The sequence below is a fragment of the Gadus morhua genome, chromosome 5, assembly GCF_902167405.1.
Source record: "Gadus morhua chromosome 5, gadMor3.0, whole genome shotgun sequence".
NCBI classification, from domain to species: domain Eukaryota; kingdom Metazoa; phylum Chordata; class Actinopteri; order Gadiformes; family Gadidae; genus Gadus; species Gadus morhua.
The window spans coordinates 10,391,465-10,406,206 of NC_044052.1; the positions used below are offsets into that span (position 1 = coordinate 10,391,465).

The window sequence follows — 14,742 nt, forward strand, 5'->3', positions numbered from 1 at the left end:
TGTCAGATGTTGAATTCATGAGAGGCATGCTAAATAAGTACAATAGACATACTTTCCTATATTGTGGTTAAACACCCTCACTCAGCATTCCAAATCACTAGTAACAGATTTAAAGAATAATTGATTAAACCAATGCATTATGGCTTGGTTTCTTTATCACTAACGAGTAGCAGCAGCAGTATATGACAAAAAGTTGTTTTGTTACATTAATTGTTTGACAAAAAATATTTGTCAGCAAAAGTCGTAGACAATTATGGGACTTTAAAACTACATCATTAAAGACAAGTATGATGAAACTAGTTCGCTTAGCATTGTCCGTAAAACTCATTTCAATCATTTCATGACTAAACATTGATTTAACCACAGCTGAAGTAAATAATGATTCAGGTTTCCAAGCAAACTAAGCTCTGTTTCAAATAAAGAAAAACGCAATAATAAAATCAATGTGCCATAAAAGCTTGCGCTTCATTAACCGAAAGTGACTCATCCTTGTGTTATCGTCTCAATGTGGCAACGACACCAACAGCCCGAATAACCGGATGTATCAAACCGAATAAAACACAGACAAGATCAAAAAGGATAGTTTTTGTTTAAAATGCATCACTCCCAAAACAGTAGGAAATATAACATTGCATTAACCACTCTTTACCATGGTGTTGACCCATTTAAGTCAATAACTCTTATCTCTACCTGTACATAGCAGTCACTAGCCTGACCGCGGACTACAATAGAAGCCAGTTTGTTCTTTCCAGGATTAACAAAATGCAGCTTGTACATGTGATCCCGTGAGCGGGTGGGGGCGTCCCAGACATGCCAGACATTCCGTCAGTTTGTCCCCAGTGCTAAATCCTACGGCTGGGGGTCAAGGGTCAGAGCGGTGCCTTACACATGCAGATGCTTGCTTCTGCTCAGTCTTAAGTCTTACGTCATAACTCTAGCTTTCACTGTACTCACTGTACTGCTATTGCTCTGTACTCCCTTAGTCCTGTCATTGGTAGTCGCTCAGTCACAAACAGTAGCTGCCACACTGGGAGCAGGAAGGAAAAGCGGGCGGTCCATATATGGACACGGCCAGTGTATCCATCTGGCCCACCATCCCTCCGTCGAGACAACCAGTAGCAGAAACGGTATGTACCTAGGGAATGGTTGTCTTTGTCGCATTCTTCCTCTGTATCCGCATGTATCTGTATGTCTGCCTGCTATGTGTTTGGGTCACTGTGTGTGTGTGTGTGTGTGTGTGTGTGTGTGTGTGTGTGTGTGCTTGTGTGTGTGTGTGTGTGTGTGTGTGTGTGTGTGTGTGTGTGTGTGTGTGTGTGTGTGTGTGCGTGTGTGTGCTTGTGTGTGTGTGTGTGTGTGTGTGTGTGTGTGTGTGTGTGTGTGTGTGTGTGTGTGTGTGTGTGTGTGTGTGTGTGTGTGTTTGTATGTATGTGTGAGAGCATAAATGCGTGTATCTTGTGTGTGTGTGTGTGGTTGTGTATGTGTGTGTTTTTGTCTTCTCGCCGTGTGTGTCCACTGCCTCCTCCCTGAATATTAGTGTTTACATCAGTGGGCTCCCAGGTGTTTCGGAGTAAACAATAGTGTCTGTGTGTGTATTTGGGTGGGTCTCACAGGTTGGGGGGGGGTGAGTATTCAGTGAAAACACTCCAGTGTGTAATTTGTTTATCATTGGCTGTCTTATTCCCCAGCGGTGATATCACCATGGGATCATCAGATTTAGTGCTTACTGACTGGGTGAGATCTGTTGATAGAACGAATGCTTGATTACTGAGCAGGGGAACAGGGGGAGTGCAGTGCTACTGCCTTGCCCGTGTCTTAGACTGCTACACACAACGTTTTATTTAGTCTGGATGCCTGAGTCAGCCCCGGCAGTACTGGGGGGCTGTGGATCCCTTCACAGCCCGGGCCCGGTATCATGGGCTCATGGGCTCAAGTCAGGCTTTATTGGGTCGTGTTGGGCCAACAGCGCAGTGAACTCCTGGGAGCCTAGACAGCATCAGCCATCTTCCAAACAATCCCTTTTTGTTTTACATATGGTTTCAGAGATCTGCAAGGAGCAGCTGCTCCTTTCTCTCTCAGGGGGGGATCGAGTTCACTGCCAACCCTGTGTAATTGTATAATAATTCCCTGATAGGATTCATAAAACTCCCCCCCCCCCCCCCCCCCCAACGTGTAGGAACGTTTGAGAGCTTAGTTTGTTTATAATCAGTTTGAAGGTCTCGACTGTCGACCCAGGGATTACTCTATGTATGAAGGTTTAATGATGGGATTTTCTGATTAAGAGGAAGGAAAAGCTGGCGGAATGTGAATGAGGTGTGTTTACACAATTATGTAACGACAAATGGGAACGTAGAGGAAAAAAACATCCTATTCTATAATATTCCTATAATAATCCATAAAGCCTCCTGTTAACACAATGGACAGTGGCAAGAGACAGACAGGGACAAAACCAACCACGTATCCATGACACCAAGAATATAAATCAAACATTTACATTGTCAAGGACCCCGTGCCGCTCGTGAACACACACTCCTTCCCTATCACCTTATCATTTACTGATACAACTCCCTAAAATGGCCACACCGTAAGCCAATTCATTATAAAAGAATCACGATAAAACTGATCTGGACCTCTGTGGGCCGTGCCGGCCAAAGGGCCGTGTTGAACCAGCTTCAAGTGCTTTAGTCTGGCCCCATCCCGGCCCTGTCCCCCCCAGTGTCTAGGGGCTGATCTCTGGGCCCGCTGGCGTCTGTTCTTTGTCTGCGCCGATAGCCACTGGTCTCTCCCACTTCCCGCCCTGCTCTCACTCCTTCTCCCCACGGAGGTTAGAGTGAGTCATTGAGTCAGCAGCTGCTCTACGTCATCCCACCACTCTCCCAGGATTCCAGCCCTGACTCCGCCCACTGCTTGGAGAATCCGAAGGGGCTACGCACTCTGACGACATCGCTTCCTCTTATTCCAAGTATGGGCAGAAAGTTGACCACTGTTATCTAAAACTTATCTTTGATGAATGACCAGTGGCGAACGTGTGTTCACTGGACGTGCTCGACATGGTCAGTGGCTGTTGTGAGAAAACAAACAGTGCTAGAAAATAATAAAGTGGTTATTTTTGCCAGAGAGATGCCATGGCGTTTAACTGCCAACTCCATATCAAAGTAATCACTCTTTTTTCACCGTCTTTTTTAATTTATACGGGTGGAACAGCAAGGTACTGTCAGAGATACTGAATACCTCTGATAGTGAAACACGTTTGCTGATGGTTTGTCGCTAATGAATGATGCACTAATAAACAACCTCCGCACATCTGGCATGTAAATAAGACAGCCAAACACGATGCCTTAATCCTCTTACCAGTGCAGCATTAACCATCTTGACTTTGATTTCCATCAAAATGACACTTAGAGTTGGCTTTCAAAGGGAATTCCTTCTTATGTTTTACTGGATTAGTCTCAGATGAACAACATAAAAAATCAAAAATAAACGTTTTCATTGTGGCAAAGAGCTGTTGTTTTCCGGACTGGTGGATTCCGTTATTCAATGTTTGAAACCGCCATGTTTAGTTTTCCCATTCCAGAGGCTGACAGAACAGACGACTCAGTCTAGCGCCACCTCCTCGCCACTTCCCTAGCGTTCCTCTGGTGGCTGCGAGGGGGAGGGCCGAGTACCACAGCCCCACAGCGCTTTTTATTTGAGAAAGCCACCATGGATATCTTCCCCCTTGATGATGTCCAGGCACGTTGGTGGGATGCCACGCTGAGACCGCTCGCTGCCCGCTGACAGGGGTGGTTCAGGGTGGTTTGAACTGGTTGTTTGTTCTGATGTACCTGCTGGAAAATAAGGCTTCCACAGTTGTTCTTGGAGACTCCTAGGAAAGGAATCCCTCTCTCTCTCTCCCTCTCCCTCTCCCTCTCTCTCTCTCTCTCTCTCTCTCTCTCTCTCCCTCTCCCTCTCTCTCTCTCTCTCTCTCTCTCTCTCTCTCTCTCTCTCTCTCTCCCTCTCTCTCTCTCTCTCTCTCTCTCTCTCTCTCTCTCTCTCTCTCTCTCTCTCTCTCTCTCCCTCTCTCTCTCTCTCTCTCTCTCTCTCTCTCCCTCTCTCTCCCTCTCTCTCTCTCTTTCTCTCTATCTCTCTCTCTCTCTCTCTCTCTCTCTATATCTCTCTCTCTGTGTCTGTCTGTCTGTCTGTCTGTCTGTCTGCCTGCCTGTCTGTCTGTCTGTCTGTCTGTCTGTCTGTCTGTCTGTCTGTCTGTCTGTCTGTCTGTCTCTCTCTCTCTCCATGGCCTTCACCTTCACCACACAGTTTGTAGAGGAAACGCTGCAGGGTTTCCCATCGAACGCCCTCTTTCCAAATGTTCTTGCTGCCAGTTTGTCTTTCCAACCCATCTCTTTTCGTGAGTCGGGAGCCAAGGTGGTTTTAAAAGAGCCTCATTGTGTTCTCTTTGTTCCGACACCGAACCTCTGCATTCAGAACCTCTGTTTTTTCCCTAAATCGCATGTTGAATGAATCACTAAACGGGAAGACGTTAACCACGTGCCAAAGATCTAATTTCGACAATTTATTCGGCATACTGCAGAATAACGAGAAACAGATTGGTTGGCTCTCTAGTGCGCATTGCTGCTGAAGCTCTCCGTGTAGATTAAGGTGGATCTTGTTCACGCTGAGCGCAGTGCAGAAATTAGTGAAATACTAAGTTATTCCTCGGAGATCGAGGAAAGCTTGGCAAAAGGAGAGCATCATAGAGTGAAGGACATGAGCCGTTTCAGCTGAAGACACTTTTCAGATCGGTGTGAGAAGGTCCATTCCATCCATTCAATAAACAAGGTGTTGCATTGCTGTAAAGGTGCGTTCACACTGAAATACACATTCGTCTCCCGTTCGCGTTGTCCCCCAAGTTTTGTCGCGCAACAAATCATAAACTGTCGCTGTGCAAGTTTTGTCAGGCGAATTTGCTGCGGTTCACCCTGGACTGTACTGCAGGGAACGGTTGGCCTGTTTGAACGCTGATTGGCTGTTACATTACACATGTCGCTCAGTGGCCACGCTGTTCAACACTGATCGCTGATCGTCATCACGCGAATATCACGGCAAAGTTGAAATATTTCTAATCGAGCGAATTAGGAGGGAAAGCGATTGTACTCCCGGAGCTGAGCTGCCGGACTGCCGCAGAAGCTTCAGCGGCAGTCCGGCAGCTCCGGCGGGTGTACTCCGGGAGTTGAACTGCCGTACAATCCCTTTCTCCCCCATGTCACGATTCAATATGGAATTCAGAGAGTCAAGGCCAAAGTTCCTTTCCCCAAATTCTTTTCAACCATGGCCGAGATAACCCCCACTACGAGTCTTTACTTGTTGGGGAAGTACCAGAGACATCAGACGCAGTCTTTATGATTCAAAATATCAGCCGAGACGGCACATAGCTTTTGGCCGTGATATTAGATATAATATTATATAAATACCTATATATCGTATAATATTATTATTATATTATATTGTATATATATAGAGTTCCAGGAGTCCGCAAACGGCATCAATCACTTCTCCTCCATGCTGTGGTTCACTCTGACAGCTCATTGGTCAATGGGCAGCAGCTCATTTGCATTAATGCTACAGACACCAGAAACCGCGCATTCTGAAGGGACTGAAACGGAGGGGAATAGTTTTTTTTTCCTAAAAGCTATTTTCAGCAAACAGCTTCAGCAACATGTTTTCTTGAACTCATATAAACATCATAATATTTCTCCTTTAATGAGTATTCACTATATATACACTATAAATACTCCAAACCACCAATCAAACAACTGTTTGGTGGAAACAAGAGTTTCCACCGAAGTGTTTAACACTTTTAGATCAAGTGCACAGTGTAATTCTGCAGAAAGAACTTCACATCCATAAACAGATATTAGACAAGCTCTTAGCGTTTCACTACAGTACTTCACTGCCATTTGTGTTACAAGCTATTTAATCCATTACAACTGAGAGCAAGGCTTAAGTCCTCATTTCCAATGGGCGTCGCCGTGCTTTGGATAATCATTGTGTCTGGATCTGCTTCAGATAAACAACAGAGTTGTAAGTAATAGCCGATTATCATCAAATTTACTCCCTGGTCCATTAACACGTAATTAACAATTATCCATCATTTTCATTCTTGGAAGGGCGATCTTGTATTCAGATCACAAATAACAGTTTCTGATAATGATGACATTACTCTCCTTGCAGACTCAGTGGAAAATTCTAAATGGCTTTTAAAGGGCTTTGGAGGGTTTGTTTTTTTTAAAGGAATGATGGAGCGACTCTGGGACATTTTTGTTACTCTGTAGCGTTTGGCCCGCAAGCCCACATGACACCATGCCTATGTGACTTGGCCAGACGAACTTTCCTTCTCATTTGAATTTGGGCGACTGCTTTCATTAAGGTTTTATAACCCACCTTGTGGACTGGTAATGAAGGGTGAACGCCTGTAGGAAAAAACGGGGCGTTTGTGAGGAAAAGAGAATGAAAAAAGGTTTTTCTATCGCATAGGCTTAGCTTAAAGTGTCTCTTTGGAAGATCAGCGATGGACCACGTTTTCAGGCCCATAGTTTGAAAATGCCCGGTTCAGCCGACCTACACACTCAAGGTTTGTGTCGATGCGACAGCGAAGTCTGTGACAGCGGCAGAGACACTCTGAGTGTGTGTGCAGTGTGAGGAGGAGGGCTTTGGTTCCATAAATCAGTCAGTTAGCGCTCGGTCGGGTTCCAGACCAACACATTTGAGACCTGCTGGCCGCAGAACAAGCCCCAAACATCTGCACCAGCAACTCTCCTTCTTCCCAGAAAATATGGCAGGATCGGAAACCCAGTGGACGAAAAACACCTCGCCCCCGTCATCTGGTCTCTTTTAACGCACGCCGTTGGGCCGCGACCTCGTGTGATACTTTAACTGCACTTGGCGAGAGTCAATCTCCAATGAGGGCCTAATTTGTGGAGGAATTTGACTGTGGTTTTCTTCCACTTTTAATCGTGCCACCTTATGAAAGAGTTCATTCTTTGTCTTCCAAGGGCAACAACAATCAGCATGTTGGGATGCTCCCCAGAGCAGAGGGCCAACGTCTGTATCCCTGCGACAGAGACAGGGAAGACATTTTCTTGATTCATTCCATGTATAGGGAACTAAGAAATGGATCATAACGCGACACGACAAATCCATTTTGGGGAAGACAATCGTCCTCATCGTTACAATCAGACCCCCTCCGCCCACTTTGACAGCGCATATACATTCGAGTGACGAGTTTTGTGTCAACACAGCGTTGCTAGACAACCGCCCGACACCAAAGGATTCTCTCACAGTAGTGCAACAGAACTGAGAAGCGGCGTCCAAGCTGGCCCGGGTTCAGATGGCAGGCGCTGCTCCACAGGGGGACAGTGGGGGAGTCAGTGTGGGGGAGGCAGCGTGAGGTTGGAGGGGGCTTTTGGATCCGGCAGCACTTAGGAGTGAATCATGCCTCTGCAGGCCCCGGGTGACTGACTGATGTTTGGATCGGTCGCAGCCGTGCAGACCGCGCCGGGGATCTTGAGCCGTGGCTGGGAAAGCATGCGGCGCTGCAGCGTTTGTATACAGGAGGAAAGTAAGGGAAGATGGGCTGCAAGCAGCATCATGGGCGGTGTGTGAGTGGGGTAACATTGAATGCCTATGATTGTCAAGAGGGGATGTTCTGGTGCGGAAAGGTTTGATTGGCACCTGATAAGGTATTCTATACTGTATAGTTGATCGACTTTCAAAGTAGATAAAGTAGTCCCCTTGGTTATCTTCTGATAAATCGATTCGGATTGTCTGAAAAGATTTTTTTATTGCAGTGCGCTGAGAGGAACAGATGGATAATATGTTTTAACAATATATTATCCATCTGTTTTAATATCCGTTCTTCTATCGGTCAACTTGAAGTCAAAATTGTGAACGTGCCGGGGTTCTAGTTTGGTGTTTCTGGGAGTATAGATGTTAAGTTTAGATCTTAACAGTTTACATACCACAGGCAAGACTGACAAGACAGATTATATGGACCCTTGTACCACAGACAGGAAGAACGAAACCAAACATGACCGAAATATCTCACCATAGTGCCAGGCTTGAAACTGACCCGATGGCCGTTCCTCGGTTGAACACACCATGCTAAAATAAGATACTGACCCCCGGTCTCAGAGACCTGTCTGTGCGACAACTCTCTCAAAGAGAACCATGATGTGGTTTTGATGATGATTGCTGATTTCTAAGGTATTCCAAGGGGTTCATATTTCCCTGAGCACAAGCGTTGATTAAAGTCTGGAATAAGGGCAAACTGATAATCCTGTTCAACAAACATAGAGAAACCCAGTTTGGGAGAACTGAGCTTTATCTAAGCTGGGAGAAGTGAACCTGTCCAAAATGTTGTATTCTTTTTCTGGTGGCCACTTCAAAATTATAGGAGAGATAACCCATCCATGCCAACAGGGAGTCTTAAATCACATAAGGGAGTATTCCTCTGTATTATTCAACAACGTATTTCTTTTTTGTTTTTCCATCCCTTCCCATGTGTTTTTCTTCTATCCCCCATCTCCCCTTGAAGAAGTGTTATTCCATATTATTATAGAAATATTTTACATTATATTAAATCTTTATATTATTCTATGGTCAATAATTTCAAGGTTTACAACTTTCAAGTTATTTTTCTGCCAAAATCTAACGCTGATTGTAACAAGGCATGATGGGAATAATACTGTCGACTTCCAAATATAGCCCATTTTTCTAACTATAGCCCTGAAAAACCCACCTTCCGCTATTAGACATGAGACTTCAAGTCATCATTCAGTTTCTCAAGTGAATCATCACTGTGCTAGTTTTAGATCAGAAATCAAGGGGGTTGCAGTGAAAATACTGATTGCGATCTGAAGCGCTGTGCTGTGAAGCACACAGCAGATATGCTCTCTTAAAAAAGAGTTCTGGGGTACATTCCAGTTGCTTAGGATCACCATGTGGATTTATGCCTGAATGGAAAACCAAAATCACTGGGAATATTTTGGCGGGAAGTAACAATCTCTGTCCGGTCAGAATCTTACATCACGTCCGTCTAGAGATTAGAATAAAGAGCCCTTTCATACTTACTGTCAATTTCTCAAAACAGATATTTTAGGCTGTATTAGTTATATACTGTGTTACCTTGCTAATCGGAGTTTTAAATACTCTACAGCAGCACATGTACTCTCCTAACTGTTGGACTTCATTTCCGAGGAGCACCACAATCGATTTTTGGTAAATGCTTTATTTTGACAACTGCAAAAACCAAGTATGGTCTTGATTATAGCCAATTTTTTTTAATGGAAAAGCACAACCATAAAAAGGCATCTCTGCTAATATGATTATAAAACTGTGTAATTCAAACTCACCACCTTACAAAAACACAAGCTGCGTTCCATTAGCCCCAGCCCTGTGCTGGGCCTCCTCCCCTGCCCGACGCCTAATTGGGGTGACAGGGGAGCAAACACCAGAACAGGTCTGAGGTGGCAAGGGGGAACACTTGGTACGGGGCGTCCTCGTGCCAGAGTCTCTAAACTGCTCGGTTAGGCTCTGCTGTTAGAACAAATACTTGGAAAGCACCACTCTTCCATGTGGGCCTCGGATCTCCCTGGAGCTTAAATACAGGACAAATAAAACCAAGGATGGGGGGGTGAGGGGTTGGTGGTCAGCCACAACAACCCGTGCCTCCTGCTTTAGGCCTCCCACAAACCGACCGCAGGCCCACTGCACTGGCCTCGCACTAGACGCTAGACAGCTCACAGGACTGCTGTCAGACCGTGTGCCTCGGTTCAGTCTGGGTCGGTTGTAATGTGCTCGTAAAAAAATTGGACGGCTTAGGAATCGGTCGTGCTCTCAGTCTCACGTCCATTTCCGTCCATGATGGAGTCAGATGTTCTCATCGTAATCTAGACCAACTCTTTTGGTTAGCTTTCTCATCTGCTCGCTAGATACTGCTCTCGGAGAGCAGAAACATCTGGTTTGCCGATCAGAATAAAAGTTGTGTGATTTATACCTGTATTTTTGTGTGCTTTTTGTCGATCCTCAACCAATAGTGGCATAGCTGTATGATAACGAGTTATTCAAGTATTTCTCCTCCGTTGTGATTCCTCATCCTGTCATTGTAGGATGGTGTAATATTACTCAGGGTCACTGAAGTCTCCTTCTAGCATTTAGACATTGCCATCTCAATTTCAGTTCTTCAATGGTTAGTCTGGTAGTCTAACACAGACGCTTCTCAAATTCGATCAGACCATCTGGTCTGCGCACCGTCTGATGGCGGTGAAGTCATCAAGGTGTTGTTATGATCAGAGAGCCCTCCACCATCGCCGCCGCTTTTTCTGGACGGATTCTGTGAATAGTTCACCATTCATAAATCTCAGACATCTGTGTTTTTCTGTCTGCAAGACGGCCAGTCAGTCACTGTCCTAGCTGCTGCTGAGGGGCAGAGGAATAGGAGGGACGTATGAACAGACAAACAAGACAGACAGACGGACGGACAGACCGACAGTCCACTAGAAATCGTCTGTGATTTCTGAACTCTGTGTAAAGTTTTCATCAGCCCCGCAGTGCGGCCGTCTACTCAGCTGGCTCTCCTTCAAAACCAAGCTACCAGATATGCTCTCCTGCAGATGATTACCTTCACAGCCCGATACGTGGTTACGAGGCGAGCGATCACGCTCAGCATGATTTGTTTTTCTTCCCGGTTTCCCTTCAACGTTCCTCTCTTTTCTTAATTGTTTTCATGCATGTCTCACGCTCACACACTCACACACACGACGATCGGGTGGGCCGCCGGAGTGCTCATCAGTCAAGGTCCCTTCTGTTGACCACTGGAAACGAGGTGGAGCTGAATGTGGGACTCGACCACGTCAGACGTATAAATCAGCAGGTTCTGAATAGAGGTACTGTGGCAGTGATTGTCTCCACAGTACCGTAGTGTTATCTTTTTGGGAGGGTGCTGAAATTCCAGTCCGGTAAGCCCTGCCGTGTCAGAGGATGACAGAGAGATTCCAAAACCATTTCCCTTGGCACATAAGGTGTTGAAATGACCACTGGATGTGTGGAACAAGGTTATGACCCTGTCATATCACTATGGAAGAGCTGAATGATCTCGTCAGGACATCATAGAGTTGCACTCAGTCCAACATTGTGCCGTGTCAAACCAGGACTCAGAAAGCTGTTTAAATGGACTTAATGGATCAAGATTCCCACCCCTCTTTATATCTTTCCCCAAGTGAGAAAAATAAAGTAACTTGCCATTTTCTCAATATGTGTGTGGAGTTTTGAGGTGATCACAAACTGTGAGTTCGTAATGTTTTTAAAAAGGGTGGTATCCGGCATAAAGGAGGGTGCGTCCAAATGTGCATCACGTCATTCCTATCTAGAATGGCTTTTTCTTTTTTAAATGCACAGGACTTGTTGTTTTACCTACCTGTATTTGCAATATGTAACATCCAGTAGATCTCCCTTGACTTTTTCATTGCCAGACCTAAATATCACTGTTTCAGCAACCCCAAGCGTGGGCCATTTAGCTAATTTCAGTGCCGTTTTCCGCACAAATGTAAGGAAAGACAGTTGAAATGGATCAACAGTTGCATCAAACCATCAGCATGGACAGGAAAGGACATTTCACAGAAACAAAAGCTCCAAGATGTCTTTAGAGCCAAATGTGAGAACATCCCCAAAGTTAAGAGACATGAGTGATAATTGGTCAGAAACTAGGCATTACAAGCCGCTGGAGTCACACTCTAGGTGATATCCTGTATTATGGGAAAGACATGGTCGATGTGCCAACCGGCCAATGGCCAAGCCTTTTGTCACCCCCATGTCCCTAACACAGAAATGAGCACGCACAAGGAGAATGTCTGGAGAGTTATTATACCCCTGTGTGCAGGAGAAAAATATTTAAGATGATGAATAGGCCTGCATGATTTATATTGCAGACCAAATCATCTGTTTGACATCAGAAGTATTCAAAAGGTGAAGAAGTGTCACTCTTGACTCAACTTCATATAACAACATAATGATGATGCCCTGTCTATACGTGTTCATGTCATGAAACGACTTTTGCTGCAGGATTTAGTGTTACTGAGAGGAGCGCAACTAGAATTTTCTCTAGGGTTGGCCACAGGTCGCTCGATGAGGACTTTATGATGCAAAACGGGGCCAAGAGACATGGTCTGGTGCTCCCTCTCCCCACAGAGGTGGACTTGGTAGCACAACACTGTTACCCTCACAAGGACCCTCAAGTGCAAAGGTTCAAAGTTTTGGAGCTGTTGAATCTGCCCCCCCCCCCCCCCCCCCCTCCTCAGGGAAGACGTCTCTTCTAGTTCTCTCTTGGAAAACCACCAGGCAAGGTTCACTCCCTAACCTCTGACACAGGGACTGCTTTCTGCAGCAATGACTCAGCTGTGCTACCATCTTGTATGCACACTACTCAAGGTCTAATTCAAAACACACAGAAAACAGCAGGTTCAATATATGATGCAATCTATTCTGGACAAATGGAAAGTACTAGTAAGAGAACAGGAATGCACAATAAAAGGCAGAGGGAAGTCATGTATAAGCGGGACGGGACACCTTGTACCATTACATTGTGCCGACCAGATATGAATGGGAATCCGGCCAACCTAATTGGTTCCTTGCCAATTGATCATCAATTAAAGAATCAATCAAAAGTTGCACTGATTCCGTGACGGATCATTGGCCCGAGGTAAATGCTCCCAGGATGGGTGCAGCAGATGCTCAAGGACCCATGTGTATTGGAGTAGTCGCGCACGTGTTCTTTATGGAAAATACGAGCGCAGGGAAGAACCACACATGACACATTGTTATGGTCTGTGTAGCCCCTATGCTCGTCTAACATACGTTTTAAGACAAGCAAACAAAGCAGTGCCGTGTCTGCCTCTTACATTATTGTGATTTACACACGGAAAACCACAGGACTCGTGCCAGCTTCCAGCTTCCTCGCAGTCTCCTTGCGATAGTCCTCAAACCCCGAGCTTATATCCCTCTCTGTTATTGTGACCCCCGGCCTGCTCGCTTCCCCACATCCACCAAAATAATATTCTCCCACCCCCCGCTCCTTTCAGTTTAATACATCAGGTTTGAAATTTTCTCTGACAGTGGAAAATGTGCTCTTGATAATCTCTACAAACTTTGTTGAGTAAACTAAATCGAAAAAAATATATCAATGTGAGTACGGCCTGTATCGCCTGCTGAGCCTGTCCTGTTGTTCATGCCCGCGTCGTGGAGTCCTGGAAGTCATCGCCACACCAGCGTTTACTCTGGGAGCTATTCAGAGAATGTAAGGAGAGATGATGATGTACTGTGGGGTCCGCCTAGCTGTTGGTCTCGGTGGTCTGAGGCTGCTGAACAGCGGCACTTTCTGAGGTTTTCGATTGCACACTGGGCTTCTGGATTGATGGACCCCCCCCCCCCCCACCCCAGGAGCAACTTCTGAGGCATCTGAATTCATTACAGAAGGACCCCCCTCAAGTCTCTGGAGGTTAACTCTAGTGCTCCAGCCCTCCACCTTGAACATATGTGTTGAGTAATAGCACTATGCTGAAGCCGTCTCCTGAGTTTTGGTGGGAGGGAGCGCCAGAGAACACATTTGATTATATATCCAGGGTGTGGGTTGGGATGCGGTAGCTGACTAGAAGAACATGTTGTTCTTCACTGGAACAGTGTCACATGTCCTTAAAAGAGGAGATGAATCCTTCTTCCAAACGCCTCACATGGGGTCTTTGAAGCTCGTCTTTACGGATGGGAAGAGGCAACCTTTGGACATAGATATGGAAGGAATCGCACTGCTGGGAAGGGGGCAGTGTCAGAGCTCTGACCTCAGACAGATCAAACAGAGGGAGGTGGGGACTCAAGCCCAACACTCAACAACTGTAACACAACTGGGAATAAGTGCTGAGGCAACGTCGCGCCACACGGCCCCCTTCCTCCCACTGTCATCCTTCCTGAGACTTAGGGGAGCCAGCAGATTAGTCTGCATAAGCGGGCCAGGGGATGGCTCCACTTAAGGGTGGCAGAGGATTGGTCCACATAATGGGGCCATTAGATTAGTCCGCATAAGGGGGCCAGAGGTTGGTCCACTTAAAGCGACCAGAGGTGGTGTCCACATAAGGGGCCCAGAGGATTTGTACAGAGCGTTGGTTTGAAGGGGGAGCGCGGATTAACCGTGAGTCTAACGACATGAAACTATTTCTGTCGAGGAGGACCCTCAGTGCGACACCGCAGTTCCGCTCTGCCTCCACCGCGTCAGTAAAACGAACTCCATACTTCGGCATCAGCCCTTGGATTTGAAGAGACACATGCTTACTTTTCCTTTCTGCTTTCCTTTTTCCTGGATCACCATGAATCTTTTTCCTCTTCTTGCTTGGAGGAGTAATTGTAGATGACAAAAACATGTCGACTCAAGGCTATTACCTTTGATACGCTTGTTCCATAGATAAGAACCTTTTTATCCTCTGTGGAAAACATTGCTGACCACCATCAGAACCATGCTTTATCCATACATAGGTTCATAAAACGATTTATTGAATCGTAAATATGGTTAACGTTGTAATGTCAATCCCTTAAAGGATAGATTCTTTATTTTTCATAAAGAAATGTTTTATTACATCCTGGATCGTTCTTTCCAGAACTTCTAACTAGTCTCTACGGTTCGAACCTTGGAAAATGTCCATATGACTCCTCCATTTCAACAGCACT

General features: G+C 45.7%; 1 protein-coding gene across 1 annotated transcript in view; it reads left to right on the forward strand.

The window, feature by feature from the left end:
• Positions 1–974: 974 nt before the first annotated feature.
• LOC115543735 (KATNB1-like protein 1) overlaps positions 975–14,742 on the forward strand; it is a 29,926-nt gene continuing 16,158 nt past the window's right edge. Inside the window, exon 1 of the mRNA XM_030356246.1 lies at positions 975–1,127. The gene's annotated coding sequence lies outside the window, so the exon portion shown is untranslated. The remainder of the gene's footprint in view (positions 1,128–14,742) is intronic.